Source organism: Phascolarctos cinereus, unplaced genomic scaffold (assembly GCF_003287225.1).
Source record: "Phascolarctos cinereus isolate Bilbo 61053 unplaced genomic scaffold, phaCin_HiC Scaffold_4;HRSCAF=312, whole genome shotgun sequence".
In the NCBI taxonomy this organism is placed as follows: domain Eukaryota; kingdom Metazoa; phylum Chordata; class Mammalia; order Diprotodontia; family Phascolarctidae; genus Phascolarctos; species Phascolarctos cinereus.
Window position 1 is genome coordinate 158,374,331 of NW_027555847.1, and position 20,600 is coordinate 158,394,930.

The 20,600-nt window shown below is 40.6% G+C and overlaps 1 protein-coding gene and 1 long non-coding RNA gene across 4 annotated transcripts in view; one reads left to right on the forward strand and one right to left on the reverse strand.

Annotated features, from left to right (window-relative positions):
• Positions 1-319: 319 nt before the first annotated feature.
• Positions 320-11,404, reverse strand: LOC110201432 (uncharacterized). 3 transcript variants are annotated; one of them, XR_002322495.2, is made up of 4 exons: positions 10,920-11,404; positions 7,451-7,536; positions 3,828-4,494; positions 320-1,262 (listed from the first exon to the last, which is right to left on the reverse strand). It is a non-coding gene; the product is annotated as an uncharacterized LOC110201432 (long non-coding RNA). The 3 variants fall into 3 exon arrangements; XR_002322496.2 differs by having other exon boundaries at positions 7,451-7,583; XR_002322494.2 differs by having other exon boundaries at positions 7,451-7,629.
• A 232-nt stretch (positions 11,405-11,636) lies between these two features.
• The window catches only part of RUSC2 (RUN and SH3 domain containing 2), a 99,808-nt gene continuing 90,844 nt past the window's right edge, over positions 11,637-20,600 (forward strand). The window contains 2 exon segments of the mRNA XM_078152710.1: positions 11,637-11,727; positions 12,307-12,361. The gene's annotated coding sequence lies outside the window, so the exon portion shown is untranslated.

The following is a 20,600-nucleotide window of genomic DNA, read 5'->3' on the forward strand; positions in this document are numbered from 1 at the left end:
ATACATAACTTTGTATTTCCAGCACCTAGCAGAGTGCCTTTCACACTGAAAGAACCTAATAAAAGCTGGCTGAATTGAATTGAATTGGATTGGATTGAACTGAATGACTGAGCTGGGCAATCACAGGGGGAAATTACTATCCTAAGCCTAAGACTTCCAGACCCTTAATTATGGGCTGGAGAGTTATATTCCAAAGGTCTAAGCATCCTGGATGGCCAGGAGAACTCGAATTGAATTACCATCAATGCCAAGACTGGATAAGAGATTAAAGAGCTTTTAAAAGAACAGACCTAATGCCCTATAAGAAATCTGCAACCTGTATTCAAAAAGTATTTATTAATAGCTCAGTGCCAACAATGACAGATGTCCATTATAGAGCCCCGGGGATCTGTGTTTGGTCCTTTGCTTTTAACACATTTATCACTGACTTGTATAGAGGCATAGATGATATGCAATCTTGAAAATGACACAGAGCTGGAAGGGAGAGCTAATAGATGCCAGATTCAGGATCCAAAAGCATCATGACATTGGACTGAGTCTAATAAGATGAAATTCAATAGGAGTAAGTGTGAAGTTTTACACTTGGATATCCCACCCCACCCCAAATGGAATTCACAAGTATAAAATGGGAGAGGCATTGATAGCAGTTCTGAAAAAGATCTGGAGATTTTAGTGGACCCAGCCAAAAAAGATAATACAATCCTGGGCTACAGTAAAGGACAAGACTAGGTCCATTATGCTCTGCCCTCATTAGACCTCATCTGGAATACTGTTTTGTGTTCTAGGTACCATTATTTAAGAAGGATGTTGATAAGCTGGAGAGTGTCCAGAGAGCAATCAGCATGGTGAAGGGCCTTAAGTCCATAACATACATTGATTAATTAAAATGCTTAGGCATGTTGAGACTTAAAAAAGAGGACTAGACTCCGGAGGGATATGATAACTTTCTTTGAGTATAGAAAAGGCTGTTATATGGAGGAGTAAGGATTAGATTCGTTCTGAATGACCCCAGAGGGCAGAACTATGTGGAAACCTCAAAGACGCAAATTTAGGTATGATGTCAAGAAAAATTTCCTAACATTTAGAGTTGTCCAAAAGTAGAATGCACTGCCTCAAGAGGTAGTGGGTTCACCCTCCTTGGAGGTCTTCAAATAGAGTCTGGATGACACATATGCTGTAGTGGAGATTCCTTTTGTGTATAGGTTGAGCTAGCTGGCTGCTGAGATTTCTTCCAAATCTCAAATTCTCTGATTCTGTGAGACCTAGGGGAAATTACAGTAGTAAGAATCCAGCAGGAGGCACCTGAGAAGCAAATCACAGGCAGCATGGCACCATAGTGAAACAATTTGCCAAAATGAGTTGCTAAAGAAAGCAGCAGTAATCCCTTGCTCTTTAGACCTAAGCCTTAATTAATGGCACCAAACACTTTCATCCAGTAATTTATTTAAGCTTCTTTTGAATCAGTTTTTATTTCTAGCCTGTACCTTCTCTTAGATAATGAGTTCCATAAGTTTACCCATGGATGAGAGTAAGACAGCCTTTGATTTGTCCTAACCTTATAATAACCTAAGGTTATTATAGAGATAATTAGGTCATCCCACTTGGAGGGAGGCCTTTAGCTTTGTAACTCTTAGGGCCTCCTCTGGAACAGCAGCAACTCACTCAGCTTCTTCACTATTTTTAATAACAGGTCATAAATTTGCAACCAGCAAATACCATCCAGTCCATATTTTAAAACTCTTATCTCTAGTTTATTGACTAGGTCTAGAGTCAGAGAATGTTTGAATAGGAAAGTACCTTAAAGATCATTTTAGAGAGGAAGAAACTGAGGACCATAGAAGTAAAGAGATTCTGTCAGGGTTATACAGTGATTTAGTAGCAAGTGGAACCTAGAATTAGAACCCAGATCTACTGGCTGCTAATCCCATCCTCCTTCATTAACAGTGGGTACCAGTCCAGTATTAAGGCTGTCCATCTAATATCCTACAATCATAATAATGACAACAGCAACAACACTAGTAATAGGTAACATTAATATAAAGGTTATAAGTGATTTGTCTGAGATAAGATTTGGACATTGTCTTCCTGAATCCAATTCCTGCAATCTATGTTTGGCTCACTTCCATTTCCAATCATACATTTTATAAATTACTCCCTTATGCCAAAAGGCAGCATGATGTAGTAGACAAGAGAGCCAACCTGGCAGTCAGAAAGACCTAGGTTTAAATCCCATCTCTGACATATACTATTGGCTATATGACACAAAGTAAATCACTTAATTTCCCAGTGCTGTAGGTGACTATAAAATGATATATTTCATAATACTAGCCTACCTGCATTTATAAAGGGAAGTTCTCACTTGGAGTTCCCTCTACTGATGAATTGCATGTTTAGACCAAAACAAAAAGTCTCTTATACCAATTCTAATATGAAAAGTATTATTTCAAATGTGCTGCCGCTTACTGCCATCAACCATTCATCTCTACATTGTCTTTTAGAGTATTGCAACTTGGATTCCTTAGAAATTATGGTGTTCCAAAATCATAACCATATATGACATTACCAAGAGAATGTGGAATTTTAAAAATGTGGGGTTTGGTTTTGTTTTGGGTGTCAGGGAGCAGCTTGAGATCATTAAGAATACTATGCAGTCTTGAAATACATCTTACTCTGCTTTCTTCCTTTGATTCAATTATGGGCCCAGGTCACTGTCCATGTGCAGTGTCTGTGCTAAATATACTTATTAATGTATTCACTCAATGGACTAACTATACAGTGGTCCACAAAACCAACCTATCATTTTCAGTCATACTTTTTAAAATGACATTCCTCACACAATTCTTTTAGAATTCCTGATTTATAAGGTATTATAGTCTGCTCATTCCCACCATGGCAATTCTATATTGCTATTTAGGTGTTCCACAATTTAAATTCTTCATTGGCTATAGTGTTTCACAACTCATAATAATATGAAAATATCATCGCATGTTATTTTAAGATGATCTTTGGTTTCAGAGAGGCTTGGGGCCACTAAAAAAAGTAGGAAGATTTATATGAACTGATACAAAATAAAGTTCGTAATAATCAGGAAAAATAATGTACAAAACGAAAACAACAATGAAAATGGAAACAACAACAAAGCAAAACAAGAAATGAATGCTGTGAAATTATAATGACCAAGCTTGGTCACCAGAAGTATAAGACTGTATAAGACTGTAACTTTTTTCACTTCTTTATGGAAGTTGGGGATTATAGGTGAGGAATATAATGTTGGACTTAGTGTTGGTTAGTTTTGCTAAACTTTAACATTTTTTATTCTTTGTTATAATGAATGGCTCCATAGAAGGAGGGGAAAGATATATTAAGACGTGAAAGTGATTTTAAAACAAGAGCCAATAAAAATTTAAACAAATAATTTTGAAATTTCCCAAAAGCAATCCAGCACACTTCTTCCTCTTCAGTTCTGTTCTCTAGGTTATCCATATAACTTCAATGTGGATAGTTAGGCTGCACTCTTTTTGAGCTTTTATGGATCACATTTAAGAGGCCCTTGCCTAAGTTTGAAGAAATCATCAAAATGTTATGATGGAAGCAACTGTTTTGTCTTTATCTTTGTAGCCCTAGCATCTAGCATAGTACCTGATACGTGGTATGCATTTAATATTGACCTGACTCCCAGATAGAAACATCTCAAGAACCTCATTCTCTATAGGAATTCCTGAGACTGGATCCTTCTGTGCTGGATCCAGCAAACAGCTAAGCAAACATACATCTCCCCGTTTTCTCCCTCACTTGATAGTAATGATGAAAGAATCAAACAAAGTTACCTCTGTTGTTACAGCTTTTAAAGAATTTTGTATAATGTTGCCAGTTGCGTGGTAGATACCTTGTTGTTGTAGAGCATTTACAGTGTTTTGTGCTACTGAACCAAATGTTTATTTACAGTCACCAAACAAGTACAGTGGGATCTTGTATTTTCTACATCTTTCAGTCATTTACCTAATGGTAAAGTTGTAGTCAACTGTGGAATGTCAATTGTGAAAGCCTATTTGCTTCTAACACCTCAATCAAGGATGTCCTCAGTGCATATGGAGATTATTCTCCTAAAAGTATTATTTAGATGGAAAAGTAGGCATATGGGCAAATTATTAATTGATCTTTTCTTGGTTGCCTTTTTTTGGCAATAAGGTGTGAGATTTTTTTTCTGGCCCTCTGGTATCTTCTCCTTAAAATACCTTGAGAATCTATTCTGGGACACGGCTTGGGAGACAAATGTGTCACCACCAGTACAGACTTCCTCTGTGTACACTTGATCTTGCCCAGCTCTTTTTCTTTTCTTTGTTTTCTTTGGTACCTTTTCTACTTCTTCTATAAGCACAAAAAGGACTCTGAATTCATAATCTAAATGTAATGGCTCCAGCTGGGTTTTTTTGGTGGGTTAATTTTTTTTTAAATTTTCAGTTTCAAATTCTCTTCCTCTTCTTCCTCCTGCATCTATTGAGAAGACAAAAAAATACATTACCCATTATACATATGAAGTCATGAAAACATAAATACACATTAGCCATGTTGCAAAAAAAGCAAGAAAAGGAAAGTAAAAAATATATATATATATCCTTCAGCCCACACTCAGAGTCCATCAGTTCTCTCTCTAGAGGTGGATAATATTTTTCATCACGAGTTCTTTGGAATCATTTATTGATTAGAGTAACTAAATCTTTGAGAGTTGATTATCATTAAAATATTGCTGTCACTGTGTATAATATTCTCTTAGTTCTTGTCACTTTGCTTTGCATAAGCTCATGTAAGTCTTCCCTATTTTTTGTAAACTATCCCCTTCATCATTTCTTACAGCACAAGAGTACTCCCTCAGAATCATATGCCACAACTTGTTCGGTCATTCCCCAATTGATGGGCATCCTCTCAATTTCCAATTCTTTGCCACCACAAAAAGAGCTGCCATAATCCGACCTCAGATACATGACACTTACTAGCTGTGTGACCCTGGGCAAGTCATTTGACCCCGATTGCCTAAGGAAAAAAAAATTTTTTAAAGAGCTGCCATAAATATGAGATGAGGAGGAGATAAGAGGGAGCTCTTGGCAAATGGCTTCAATTTTTTCAGTGAAATATGGGGTAAGGTTCTCAGCAGAGAGGGTGGGGGGAGGAGAAGCCATGAGAGGTTTGAGAAAGGATGAAGAGGTTTGAGAAAGGATGAAAACGTTTGGAAAGGCTGCTACGGTGAGTAGGATAGTGAACTGATTAGGGAGGTATAAAAGGATTGCCTTGCCATATTGAAAACCCAATTGAGATTATATAACATAAATTTATAGTAGACCTACTCAACACAGTTTAATCATTTGCTCTAGCTCATTCAGCAGCATGTAGTAGTGCAAAGGAAGTAGATGATGGAAATAACCCAAGGCTCACACTTGGCAGGGCAAGATCAGTAATAGGATGAGGGGGTCAAAGGACTCAAGGAAAATCAATAGTGTAAGAGGTGAACTAGTTCACCTAGAGGTCAGCACAGGGAAGGGAAGGAGAATATCCAGTATAAGGGTGATAATCTAGCAAAGAACTGAGGGGCCAAGAGATTGGAGGTCACGGTGAAGATCCACTGAACTATCTAAATGCTTTGACTAAAAAAAGAGCCTAGACATCATTATTTCAAGAAATCTTAAAGGGAAACTACCCAGATCTTTTAGAACTAAAAGGCAAAGTGGAAATAGAAAGAATTTATTGGTCAATTCCTGAAAGAAACCCCAAAAGGAAAACTCCCAGGAACATCACAGCCAAAATCTCAAGTTTTCAGGTTGAAGGAAAAAATGCTCCAAGCAGCAAGAAAGGATTCAAGGAGCCAGAGTCAGGATCATACATGATATAGCAACCACAACTATAAAGAAGATAACTTGGAATAAAATGTTCTAGAAGGCAAAGAGAGTGTGGGCTTACACAGAATAACTTACCCAACATGAGTACAATCCTACAAAGGAAAAAACTGACCTTTAATGTAACAGAACTTCCAAGCCTTCCTGATTAAAAAAAAAAAAAGACCACAGCTGCACAGAAACATTGAAGTTCAAACACAGGAGTAAATTGAAACATAAAAGGGTAGGCAGGAATGGACAATATAAAGGACTAAACAAGTATGAACTGTTTATGTTCAAATATGGGGTGATGATACACATGTTCCCTCTAAACCCCATCATCAACAAGGGTCAAAGAAAGAGTCTACTTAGACAAGGGCCAGGAGTAGTCGTTATAGCTCAATGATATTAAGGAAAAAATGGAAAGAGGAAGGAAGGAATACATAGGGTGGGGAGGGAGAAATGGTAAGGAAAATTATCTCAATCAGGGAGCAAAAGTAGATATCTATATAAACAATGAGTAGGGGAGAGGGAAAGGCTGACACTTGAACCTCACTTATCTGAACTGGTCAAAAGAAGGAGGAATACACACACACACACACACATACACACACATGTAACACACAAAGTTGGGTACAGAAATACATTTCACTCAACAGGGAAATGGGAGGGAAAGAAGAGAAAGGGTAAAAGGTAATGAAAAAGAGTACAGATTAAGAAAGACTAGCCTTAAGCAAAACAGATTCTAAGGATGTACAAAAATGTAGCTCTTTTTTGAGGTGGGAAAGAATGGAAATTTAAGGGATGCCAATAAATTGAGGAATGGCTAAAGCAATCATGGTCTCTAAATGCGATGGAAGACTATTGTGCTGAACTCTTATCAGCATAACAATCAACCAAGATAAAACATGCTACTCACCACTTTATAGAGAGATGAAATACTTAGAATGAAGAATAAGACAATTTCCCCCCCTGCGTGGCCAATGTGGAATTTTGCTTTGACTATACTTATGTTGTAATGGGTTTCATTTTTCTTGTGTTCTCACCCGGAGGTAGGGTTAAAAAGAAGATCTTGGCTGATTAAAACAAAATTTTTTTTAAAGGTGGGTGAAAGATCCTTTGTTTGGGGTTGTGGTAGTTAATTGGGGGAAGTGTATTACGGGCATAAATATTATGAGTTCTTAGGAGTCAATACCTGTATAGGTACTTTTGGTAGCTCCTGTGGTGGTTATTATGAGGAGGGCTAAATGGAAGCCCTTGCAGTTGTCTGATAATTAAACAATATCACGTCCTGGTGTTCGATGAAAGATACTTCCTCTCTAATAAAGGGAAAGAAGGAGGGTGGAGTACTTTTCTATACACACTTCTTTTATAGCAGTCCTGTAGGTAGATGGTACTGGGTAACTTCCAGCCAATCCATGGGAGTGGAATAAAACTGTCATGTCAGTTGCTGTGGCTAATCCTGACCCTATCCATGTAATAGACCAAATAGCTCAGGCCCCTTTTGAGTAGGTTACTGATCTTGCAAATTACTTTTTCTCTGTTCCTGTGGATGAGAGCAGTCAGAAGCAGTTTGCTTTTACCTGGGAAGAAGTTCAGCACACATTCACTGTCCTTCCTCACGGTTACTTGAATTGTCTTTCATATTGCCAGTTGTGCAGGCAGAGATCTGAAAGAGTTCCTTCTTCCTTAGAGCCCACTTCTGTATTGATGATCCTGGATGTAGTCCATAATAAACTACAGACACACTCCCCCTCACAGTCTAAAAAGGAAGCTCAGAGACTTATTGGATTCTGGAGAGTCCATATTGGCTACCTGGGTATCCTGACGGCCCCCATTTACAGAATCACTAAAGGGTAGGGTCTGGAATAGGCTATAGCCTTAGTAGATTTAAAGTAGTCCATCTAGCAGTTTATCCTCCTGCGTCTTTATGAGCCTGTAGGGCAGGTGAGAAGGTGGGGCAACTACCCCTGCATCTTGATGGGAGCTGATCAATGCATGCAAGCATTTCAGCTTGTGCCCTCCCCTAAATCCCCCCAAGCCTCAATGGGGGCCAGTTGAGGCAGGTACATGCCTCTATGCATTACCCAAATCCCAAAATGGGTTCCCCACTCACTGACCAGTGCCCCTGATTTACAGGGCAACAGACAAAGAAGGCATATTGCCAACATTAAACTCACAGGTTAACTTTAGCAATATCGTCATGATCTAGCACAGTGTAGGCATACGTTATGTCATCCCTATATCTCACCGTGCAAGTGTGGTGGAGATGTTTACAAACCATGACCATGAGAAATATTATCTAGGACTTGGAAACTAAAGACTGATATGGCCACGGAGCCTGGGAATTCAACTGTAAGAATAACAAAAATCCACCTTCTTTACACTGCCCTTTATTAATGGGTTATGTCTTCTTTGGAGGCTCCGTCCCAACACCAAGGCTTTGCTTTCTCTTCTTAACCAATGGAACCCTGTCAATGAAGACTCGGCTCTCCAGGAATGTTTTTTCACCAATAGCCCTGCCATTTATGAGAGAGGCATATCCACCTTGGTAGTTATTAATCCAGCAATGGGGGATAGAAACCTTGAGGGATGGGGGTCCTGGCAAGTTATCCCAGTGGGCCTAGCTGCCAGCTGTATGGCTGACACCCTATTCAGCAATAGGGTAAATAAGATTTTTTTATTTATACCAATTCCTGTTCGGTGGCCATAGTCCTGAGTGATCTGGGGCCTGCAGCAAAGTGAACTGGACAATTAAAGGCTCTTCATTTTGGTGGATCAATGAAGGGCTTTCCCTGATGCCTCCTTCCACATACAGTTGTTTGCAATTAGTGCCTAATAATGATGAACTGCCTTTGGCCATCTTCCTAGTTAACCCTCTCTGGTCTTTTCTGTTGCGGTTTTGAAGTTCAGGGGTGCTGGTATCCCAAAATCACAACACACAGGTCCTGCCCAAATGAATTAGACCCAAGCCTTTCAGCCAGAGACAAGGTTTATTAGAACATCCACCACACTGGCCAGACTCTTAAGGAATCTAAGCATTTGTATTGCTAACACAAGTAATGTTAAGAATCTGAGCTCTGGCTAGATTATAAGATTATATAGATTATAAGAATTTGAACGCCTTAAGGGAGACAAGATGGACCTTATATTACAGAAAGACTGTGAGGGATCCAGGAGTGGCCAAGTAGTCTGGGGTGACTGCAGGAGGGGTCTAAGGAGGATCTGGATGGGAGTGGCTAGTAAGCTGGGATGAACAGAATGCCAGGGACCTGGACCACGTGGCCAAGGGAGAATGGAGTCTAAACAGGATTAAGGGTGGGAAGTGGCCAGGGACAATGGGAGGTAACAGAACAGAATTGGGAGATTGGGTTTAGTCACAATGAAAGGCCAGTTGAGTGGATTATAGCCTCAGATTTGGGGAAAATCCAGGGATTTTCTTTTTTGGGGTCCAGATCCTAAAGGCATGGTCTTTTCCTTTTAGGGGTTCTGATCCCATCCCCATCATTTCCATATTTCATCCTGTGTAAAGTTACTGAGTCCTCAAGGTTTGTATCCCCTGAGAAGGTCCTATACAACTTGAAGAAATGGTAGTAGTGGTGGTGGTAGTAGTAGTAGTAGTAGGTTTTCTTTCCCCTAGGATGGTTCTTAGAAAAGGTTTGAGGCATCAAAGGGCAGAATTACTTTTTTTTTGGTATTTTGCTTTTTAATGATATTGGGGGGGTGAAAATAATGGGGTAAGTGAATTGGAAAAGTGGGGAATCCCTTGGAAAAATGGGGGATCTTTGTGCTAAATTGTTGGTAATCTTGAGCCTCTGCATTAAGGCAAGGCAGAGTCTTCATCTTAAGAATAGGGTAGCTCCTCAGAGATCTCTAAAGGAGCCAAAATTTGGCATCAATCCCCAGAAGAAGCTCTTAGGGACAGGGAAGTTTTGGCTGGTGCCATGGGAAACACTGAGAGGGTGGTGAGTCTTAGAGTCAACTCAGGCCCCAGGACAGGTTGCATGCATGAGGTCTGAGACATTATTAGCTGCTTTGATACAGATGACCCATACCTGTGCTAGGGACCAGAGATGGCAGTTGGAGGTATTGTCATTGTATTACATCTGTGCTACAATGTTCCTGTCGTTGCTCTGGGTCATTATGATTGTTTTTATATCATATCTACTTGGAACTGTCCCTGGCATTACCCTCACTGTTTAAATTATACCTTTTCAAGGCTCTTTTAAATTGTTTTTATCTTTTTATCATTTGTATTAAGCTCCTCCTCTAACGCTGAATATGAGGTCAGAGACTTTTTAAAGGCTTTATTTTAGTGGTGGAAGAACTTGGGGAAAATTTTGGAACTTTGCCATTGAGAGAAATGATTATTTTTCTACTATTAATAACGAATTATTAAACTAGGACTGAGGTTTTTTTTCCCTTTATTTCCTCATTCAGGGATCAGTCCTTGTAAGTCAGCCAGTCCCTGAAGGACAGGGCTGCGGATGAGATTCACATAATCTTCGGGGAACATCCTCCTCAGCCTTGGGTGGGACCCTACCCAAAAGGGAGAGGTTACTTCTGATTAAAGTGTAAAGATAATCTAATCTAGGTGAATTCCAGCCCTAAGAAGCATTAGGCTCACGACCTGGGAACTCGCCCTCCCACCCCCATTATTCAACTTCAAGTGGTCTGGGTGGAGATGGATCAATTTCTCCAGATATAGCTGAAGGCTGCTGAGTCTCATTATTGAACCATTCCTCAGCACAAGGAGCAGAAGGCTTTCAGCCCACCTCCTCATTTGAAAGTCCATCCCTGTTCACCAATAAGGGCTGATCTCTGCCTGACACGAACACCCACTTTTCCAAAGGTATTTAAGCATGAATACTCCCTACGCATGGGATCATGGTAACACCCATGGCCGGGGATTACAGATGCACGTATGTAAGTCTACCTCCCCTATTGGATAGTAAAAAGATCCGTTAAGTTTTCCAACTTTGTATCCTTAATACCTAGCACACTGAATATTTATTGAACGAATGAACAAAAGACGGCACGAATGATTCATACCTGTTTCACGGAGAAGCCTAGATCCTGCATTTTCTCTTCCTTGATCACAGAGCATTTCCTGACACTTCTTCCTTGGGGCAGTTTGCCACCTTCCGTTCGCATAAACATCCAAGTTCAGGTCTGGAAGAGGCGTTGGAGGTGAAGAGGGTTGCTGCTAAAGAACTTAGTAAAGAGATCCAGGGCAGCTAGACACTTAGCGCATCCTTACTTCATGCAAAGAAACTCTCAAATGCCCACGTTCTTCGCGCAAAGAAATACGCCTAAGCGCATGTTCAAGATTCTAGGACCAAGAGGCCCTCGGTGGAGGTGCGGGGTAGGCACGAGCCCCAGCTGGGCACTTCACGCCCGCAGGCAAAGTCCCACCCGCCCTCGCGCAGAGTTCGCACGCGGTGAGGGGCGGAGACAGCTTCCTCTAGGCAGAAAGAGCTGCAGAAGGTGGGGCTAGGATTAGTCCCGTCCCCTACGCTCCTGGGACAAACCGGGCGCGTGACTGGACCCCGGCCTGCAGAGGCCAGACCAACCGCAAGGGGGCAGGGCGGGAGAGAGGGCCGGGCCAACCAACCACGAGACAGGGAGAGGGAGACTGCTCGAGCTCTGCCCGCTCAACTGTCTGCCGGCCCGGCCGGGAGAACTGACGGACCGACGGAGAAAGAAAGGCTTGGGCCAGGGGAGCCCGGGACCGCACCATCCGTACTGCGGCCGGGGGGGGGGGGAACCGGCCGAACCATCAGCCCGACGGGACGGGAGGGAGCACCCTCGGGGCGGGAAGACGAGCCCCCGGCGGCGCGTGACAGGGCGAAGCGAGGAGGTAGGAGCCCCCCGCCATCCCCGAGTGGGGAGGCCTCTTTCGCCCCCCACGCCCCTAAGGAGAGGTCGCAAAGAGAAAAAGGTCCCTGCCCCTCAAGGGAGGAAGAGAGATTCCCTTGATGCCCTGAGGAAGAGGGGTCCCCCCCCACAGAGAGGAGGAGGGGTCCCCTGCCCTTCCAGAAGTACCTTGTCCCCACGGAGAAAAAGAGGACTCCCCTGCCCCCCCCCGAAAAGAACTACCCCCCCGGAGAGAGAGGGGCTCTTTCTGTCACCTCAGAGAGGTGCCCCTGGGCCCTAGGAGAGTCTCACCCTGTCCCCTCAGAAAAGGAAGCTCCTCGGTCCCCTAAAAGAAAGGCCCCACCCCCTTAGAAGATGAGGTCCCCTAGGTCTTCGCAGAGAGCACCAAGACAGCTGACTTGGGTCCCTCCTTCTTTTGCGCCCCTAACTCCCCCCCCCAGAATGAGAAGCCTTGGTCCTCCCTTGGCCCCTCAGAGAGGCTTCCTCCCTGTACTTCCCTTATGTTCCCTGCCCCAAGGAAATAATAGATATTGTCATCAGCATCCAAACTTTATTCCTCTAGTGAGCTGACACTAAACTGAGCTAACCAGGCCCATTCCTGCACAGTTGATCTTGAGGTAAGCCTTCATCCTTCCTACCCATATAATAATAATTACCACTCACTTGTGTCGCTTCACAGTTTGCAAGAAACCTTCTTTCTTAACAACCCTGAGAAGTAAGTAGTTTAAGTGTTATTATCCCCATTTTACAGATAAGGAAGCTGAGGCCCAGAAAGGCAAAGCGATTTGCCCGAGATCACACAGTAGTAACATCTCCAGGATTTATATCCAGATTTCTTGACTCCAAGTCCAGCTTTCTATCCACTGCACCATTCTGTTCACCCTTCTCCTTTGGCTTCTTACTCTCTAGGTAGACAGAGTATCTGGACAGAGGTGCCAGGCTGCCCTGTGGACTCTTGGGACCTTTAGGGAGTCCAAGGATAATCCTCTTCTTTTTAGTTTAGCAGCCACTGTAAGCAACCTTATTCTCCCTCTTCCTGACCCAGGGACACTGCTCTCTGACCTTTTATCCTGAAAGGGTGGTATGAATAATTCTCCTATCATCTCCAAGGTAACCATACCTAGCCTCCTTCCATCAAAGCCAAGAGCCAGAAAGGGATTTTTCTTTTTCTGTAGCTGTGCTGTGGCTGCCTAGGCCTTTTAGCCTATTATCCAGGCTGAGGAGTCTTCCTTTGATCCTTGAGGAGAAAAGCAAGAGATTTCAGAGCCTTGAAGCTGACTCCTTTAAACTCAGAGCAAGCTGGTAGGGGCCAGGGCTCTCCACACAAGGGAAGAAAGAGAAAGCAGTGTGTTTGCCATTTATGTTTATACCCAAATCCTTTTACTGAATATAAATCAAACAGTTTTTTGATGCTAGTAACAGCCTTTTTCTTCAGGTGCCTTTAAAGACACACAGATACTGCTGAGGCCGTGATCTGTGTTTTTTAAGGGCTCTTAAAGCATGCAGTTGAAAAGTACATAACCTTAAATGACTCCCTGAACTGTATTAGTAACATGGTAAATGGTGTGGGAATCTCAGAAGCAGTCATTCTTCAGCCAGTATAGCTGATGGAGCTTAAAACATGAGGATTCTTATTGGGTGGCTGGCACTTTGGACAGTTAGTTGGTTGAATGCTGTACACTCTCCAGGGTCAGATTCATGGATATTTCTCCACACTGGAGATAGAGGGGTCAAAACTCCCCAACAGGAGCAAACAAGCCCAAGTCCCATGGCCATTAGAGTCCTAATTACCAGCATGACTCCTGAACTATCCTGGGCTATTGATGTTTTAGGAAAGGGTATAGACAAGTGTACATAGTAGTAATTCTAATAAATCCTAATGAAATTGACACTTTAGAAGATATGTTGGGAGAACAGAAAACTGAAATTTGTTTTGTCTTTGATTTTGAGAAGGAAGAATTCTTTCAAAAGATTTGACAAAGGCAGATAAAGCCTAACTCACAAAATTTCACATAGAACAATCTTCATTCTAGGAGTTCTTAACCTTTTTTTTGTATCATGAATGCCTTTAGCAGTCTGTTAAAGATTGTGGATTCAGAATAGTTTTAAAATGCCTAAAATAAGCTATACATAAGATTACAAAGGAAACCAATTATATTGAAATATGATTTTTATCAAACTGTTTTAAAAACAAGTTCATGGACCTCAGGTTAAGAACTTCTGAACTAGTCCAACCTATTCTGAACCACCAGGCACCTATTGGATATTTCCAGTTAGATATCTTGTAGGCATCTTAAATTCAGCGTGCACAAAATGGGTCTCATTGTTGTTTGTCCTTCTTTCTCAGAAAGGACCAATGACATCAAGAGGGTGATATCACTTGCAAGTGAATTGGATTTAAGTGAGGCAGAGCTGTGCAAAGTTATCAGCCTCACTCTCTCCTCCTGGGTCATCTGAATTCAGTAGCAAGATAGGTCAGGATGACTGGAGATGACACCAGATCCAGTGGGAGACCTTGGCCTTTTTAAGCTAAGGTCTTTCCTAGGTCTAAGTTTGTCTGAGGTAACACCCATTCAGTGATTTAAGACTAGGTAAGAATTGTTACTGTGGGGACAGCTAGGTGGTGCAATGCATAGAACACTGGCCCTGAAGTCAGGAGGACCTGAGTTCGGATTCGGCCTCAGACCAAACACTTGACACTTACTAGCTGTGTGACCCTGGGCAAGTCACTTAACCCCAATTGACTTTAAAAAAAAGAATTGTTACTGTGTACAATGTTCTTTTTCTGCTCACTTCACTTTGCATCAGTTTATGTAAGTCTTTCCAGGTTTTTTCTTTTTATCATCCTGCTTGGTTTTTTTGTTTGTTTGTTTCATTTTTGCTTTTTGGTGAGGCAGTCAGGGTTAAGAGACTTGCCCAGGGTCACACAGCTAGTAAGTGTCAAGTGTCTTAGGCTGGATTTGAACTCAGGTCTTCCTGACTCCAAGGTCAGAGCTCTATTCACCATACCACCTAGATGCTCTTACAACACAATTGTATTCTGTGACAATCATATACCATAACTTCTTCAGTCATTCCCCAATTGATGGGCATTCCCTCAGTTTCCAGTTCTTTGCCGTTACAAAAGGAGCTGATATAAAAAATTTTGTACAAGTAGGTTCTTTTACCCTTTCTTTGATCTCTTTGGGATGCAGACCTAATAGTGGTATTGCTGGATCAAAGGGTATGCAGGGTTGGGGTTTTTTTACCCCTTTAGGCATAGTTTCATCCAGATTGTTCTCCAGAGTAGTTAGAATCGTTCACAACTCTTCCAGCAGTGCATTAGTGTCCCAAATTTTCCATATGCCCTCTAAGATTTGTCATTTCCTTTTTCTATCATGCTGGCCAATCTGATAGGTATGAAGTGATATCTCAGAGTTGTTTTAATTTGTATTGCTCTAATCAATAATGATTTAGAGTATTTTTCACATGACTATTGATAACTTTGATTTCTTCTGAAAACTGCCTGTTCATATCCTTTGACCATTTATCTGTTTTGGAATGGCTTTTATTTTTATTAATTTAGCTCAGTTCCCTACACGTTTAAGAAATGAGGTCTTTATCAGTACAGAGAAACTTGCTGTAAAAAAATTTTTTTCCCCAGTTTTTTTTTGTTTTCCTTTTCCTTTTGGCTGTACTGGTTTTGTTTGTGCAAAACCTTTTTAATTTAATATAATCAAAATTGGCCTCTATCTCGTTTAGTCATAAACTCTTCCCTTATTCATGGATCTAACAGGTAGTTTTCCATGCTACTGTAATTTACTTATGATATCACCCTTTATGTCTAAATCATTTATCCATTTTGACTTTATCTCGGTATACGTTGGTCCATGCCTAGTTTCTTCCAAATTGCTTTCTAGTTTTCCCAGCAGTGTTTGTCAAATGCTGAGTTTTTATCCCAAAAGCATGGATCTTTGGGTTTATCAAACACTAGATTACGATGGTCATTTGTCATTGTGTGCCTAATCAATTACACTGATCCACCACTCTTTCTTTTTTTTCTTTTTTTCTTTAGTTTTTTCTTTTTTTCCAATTACATGTAAAAATAGTCTTCAACATTTGTTTTTAAAAATGAGTTCCAAATTCTCTCCCTCCCTCCCCATCCCCCTCATTGAGAAGGCAAGCAATTTGATATAGGTTACACATGTGTAGTCATGTAAAACATTTACATATTAGTCATGTTGTAAAAGAAAACATAGACCGAAATAAAAACCCAAGAAAAATAAAGAAAATTAAAAATGTATGCTTTGATCTGTATTCAGACTCCATCAGTTCCTTCTCTGGGGATGGATAGCATTTTTCATCATAAGTTCTTTAGAATTGTCTTGGATCATTGTATTAATGAGAATAGCTAAGTCATTCACAATTGATAATTATACAGTTTTGGTATTACTTTATACAACTTTCTCCTAGTTCTGCTCATTTCACTTTGCATCAATTCGTATAAGTCTTTCTAGGTTTTTCTGAGAGCATCTAGTTCATCATTTCTTAAATCACAATAGTATTCCATCATGATTATATATCACATCTTGTTCAGCTGTTCCCCAATTGATAGACATCCCCTCAATTTCCAGTTCTTTGCCACCACAAAAAGAGTTGCTATAAATATTTGAAAACTTCATATTTTTTGATCATTTATCAATTGGGGAATGGCTTTTATTTCTATAAATTTGACTTGGTTCCCTACATTTTTGAGAGATGATGCCTTTGTTAGAGAAACTTGCTTCAGAAATTTTTTTCACAGTTAAGATTACTAACTGTATTGCCCTCCATCCTATTCCCCCCCACCCTTTATTCTGTTCTCTCTCTCCTTTTACCCTCTCCCTCCTCAAATGTTTGGCTTCTGACTGCCGCCTTCCCTAATCCCTCCTCCTTTCTATTAACACCCCTCCCTTCTCTTATCCCCTTCCCCTCTTACTTTCCTATAGGATAAGATAGATTTCTATACCCAATTGAGCATATATGTTATTCCCTCTTTGAATAGTTCCGATGAGAGTAAAGTCCAAGCATTTCCTGCCACCTCTCCTGTTTTCACCTCTACTGTAAATGCTCTTTCTTGCCTCATTTATGTGAGATAATTTACCCCATTCTACCTCTTCATTTCCCTTTCTCCTAGTGCATTCCTCTTTCTTAAACCTTGATTTTAATTTTTAGATATCATCCCATCATATTCAAATCATTCCTCTGCCATCTATCTATATATACTCCTTCTAACTGCCCTAATAATGGGAAAGTTTTTATGAGTTATAAGTATCATCTTTCCATGTGGGAGTGTAAACAGTTTAACCTTATTAAGTTCTTTATGATTTCCTTTTCCTGTTTACTTTTTTATACTTCTCTTGAGTCTTATATTTGGAAGTATGATTTTCTATTCAGCTCTGGTCTTTTCATCCGGAATGCTTGAAACTCCTTTCTTTCATTGAATGTCCATTTTTTTCCCCTGAAGATTATACTGTTTTGCTGGGTAGGTGATTTTTGGTTGTAATCCTAGCTCCTTTGCCCTCCAGAATATCATATTCCAAGCCCTTCAGTTCTTTAATGTAGAAGCTGCTAAATCTTATGTTATCCTGACTGTGGCTCTACCATACTTGAATTGTTTCCTTTTGGCTGCTTGCAATATTTCCTCCTTGATTTGGGAGCTCTGGAATTTGGCTATAATATTCCTGGGAGTTTTCATTTTGGGATCTCTTTCAGGAGGTGATTGGTGGATTCTTTCGATTTCTATTTTACCCTCTGGTTCTACGATATCAGGACAGTTTTCTTTGATAATTTCTTGAAAGATGATATCTAGGCTCTTTTTTTTTATCATGGCTTTCAGGAAGTCCAATAATTCTTAAATTATCTCTCCTGTATTGTTTTTCCATTGAGATTTTCCACATTGTCTTCTATTTTTTCATTCTTTTGGTTTTGTTTTATTGTTTCTTGATGTCTCATGGAATTATTAGCTTCCAGTTACTCGGTTCTAATTTTTAAGAAATTGTTTTCTTCAGTGAACTTTTGTACCTTCTTTTCCATTTGTCCAGTTCTACTTTTTTTTTTCATTTTAGGGAATTGGGGCTAAGTGACTTGCCCAGGGTAACACAGCTAAGTAGGTGCCATGTGTCTGAGGCTGGGTTTGAACTCAAGTCCTCCTGACTTCAGGGCCAGTGCTCTATCCACTGCGCCACTTAGCTGCTGCCCCCCATTTCTACTTTTTAAGGAGTTCTTTTCTTTAGTGAATTTTTGTGCTTTTTCCATTTGGCATATTCTGAGGGGTTTTTTTGTTTGTTTTTTGGGAGGGGTTGCTTTTTTTCTTTTTTTGGTGAGGCAGTTGGGGTTAAGAGACTTGCCCAGGGTCACGCAGCTAGTAAGTGTTAAGTGTCTGAGGCTGGATTTGACTCAGATCCTCCTGACTTCAAGGTCAGAGCTCTATTCACTGTGCCTCCTAGCCGCCCCAATTCTGTTTTTTAAGGTGTTATTTTTTTCAGTATTTTTTTATGCCTCCTTTACCAACCTCTTGACCCTTTTTCATGACTTTCCCTTCCAATTTTTCCTCTCCCTCTCTTACTTGATATTTAAAACCCTTTTTAAGCTCTTCCATGGCCTAAGACCAATTCATATTTTTCTTTGAGGCTTTGGATATAGGAGTTTTGACTTTGTTGTCTTCTGAGTGTGTGTTTTGATCTTCATTGTCACCATAGTAACTTTCTGTATTCAGAATTTTTTTCTCTTTGCTCATTTTTCCAGCTTATTTCTCAACTTTTAACTTTTTTTCTCTCTCTTTTTTTTTTTGGCTAGGCAGTGGAGTTAAGTGACTTGCCCAGGGTCACACAGCTAAGTAAGTGCCATGTGTCTGAGGTCGGGTTTGAACTCAGGTCCTCCTGAATCCAGGGCTGGTGCTCTATCCACTGCGCCACCTAGCTGCCCCGACTTTTAACTCTTTGTTAAAGTGGGCTCTGGCTCCAGTGTGGAGGGTGCACTGTTCTAAGGTTCAGGGCTTTTGTGCAGCTGTTTTCAATGATACTTCTAGGGACCTGTAAGTTTTATTTTCTTCTGAGGTAGTATGATCTAAGGAGATGTGCATTTACTTCTCTTCTGGCCTGTGCTTTGGTCTGTGAGTGACTACAAGCACTCTTTTCTGCCCTGGAACTGTGACGAGGGTCCCTGCTGCCCTGTGGCCCCAACCTCTGGTGTCTCCTTGCCCCGCAACTGCCACTCAGAACTGGGACCTAGATCCAAGTGTGGGCAAATGAAGAGAGTCCTGCCCTTGGTGCCCATGAAAAGACCCTTGTAATCTCCTTTTGACTACTTGTTTGACCTCCTTACCGTGTGAGTTCTGGAAGCAGTGGCTGCTGTTGCTGATTCAGTCCCTCCTAAGGCCTGCTCCTGGTTTCCTAGTGCCTGGTCTTCTCTTTTGCAGCCTGAATTGAACTTCACTCCACTGTCACCCAGGTGAGACAGACCTTTCCTGCTGACTTTCTAAGTTGCCTTGGACTAGAAAATTGTTTCACCCTGTCCTTTTGTGGATTCTGCTGCTCCAGAATTTTTTAGGGCATTATTTAAAATTGATGAGAGGAGTTTGTCTTTTCTCAGCCATCTTGGTTCTGCCTTCAGAATTCATGTTCACCACTCTGTTTCTTAGCCAGTACCAGATTGTTTTAATGATTACCACTTTGTAATATAGTATGAAATTTGTTATTACTAAGCTGCCTTCCTTTACATTTTTTTCTTTGATTCCTTTGATATTCTTGACATTTTGTTCTTCCAGATGAATTTTGTTGTTTTTCTAGTGCTTATAAAATAATTCTTTGGTAGTTAGATTGATATGTAAATTAATTTAGGGAGATTTGTCATTGGCTTAGCCTACTCATGAGTAGTTAATATTTCTGTAGTTGGTTATATCTGTCTTTATTTGTGTGAAGAGCATTTTGTAATCATGTTCATATAGTCCCTGTGTTTGGCAGGTAAACTCCCAAGTATTTTATATTGTCTACAGTTATTTTAAATAGAATTTCTTTTTCTATTTCTTCCTGTTAGGTTTTGTTGGTAGTATATAGAAATGCTGATTTATATGGGTTTATTTTATATCCTGCGACTTTACTGGAGTTGTTAATTGTTTCAACTTTTTTTTTACTGATTTGCTTGGGTTCTTTATATGTCATCATATCATCTGCAAAGAGTGATCATTTTGTTCCTCATTGCCTATTTTTATTCCTCCAATTTTTTTTCTTGTCTTATCTGTATAACTAGCATTTCCAATACAGTATTGAATAATAGTAGGGATAATAGATAATCCTTGCTTCACCCCCAATCTTACTCAGAAGACTTCAAATTTATCCCTATTACAAATAATAATTGCTCTTAGTTTTAGATCAATGCCACTTGTCATTTTAAGAAAGGTTTCATCCCTTCTCTCCATTCTTATGGCCACAAATATGGTTTAGGCCTTTAAAACTCTTCACCTGGGCTGTTGCTGTAGTTTTCTAATTGGTCTCCCTACCTCTCCTCTCCTCTGCTTTAGTCCATCCTCCATAATACAAGTGTCAAATTGATATCCTATAGTACAAATGTGACTGTTAGACCTGCTCAAGAAGTGCCAGCATAACAAACTCCTTCCTTCGTTTGATATTCAAAACACTTCACTCTCTGGCTCTGGCCTACCTTTCCAGCCTTATTGCACATTGCTCTTTTATATACACCACGTTCCTGTGTGCCAATGTGCCATTTTCTCTACGTGCCATGTTACTAAGGAACATATATTTAACTTTAGTGCTTACTAGTTACATGGTAGAAGCAGTAGTTAGCCATATCCTCACCATCATTGAAGGCTGTATCAAT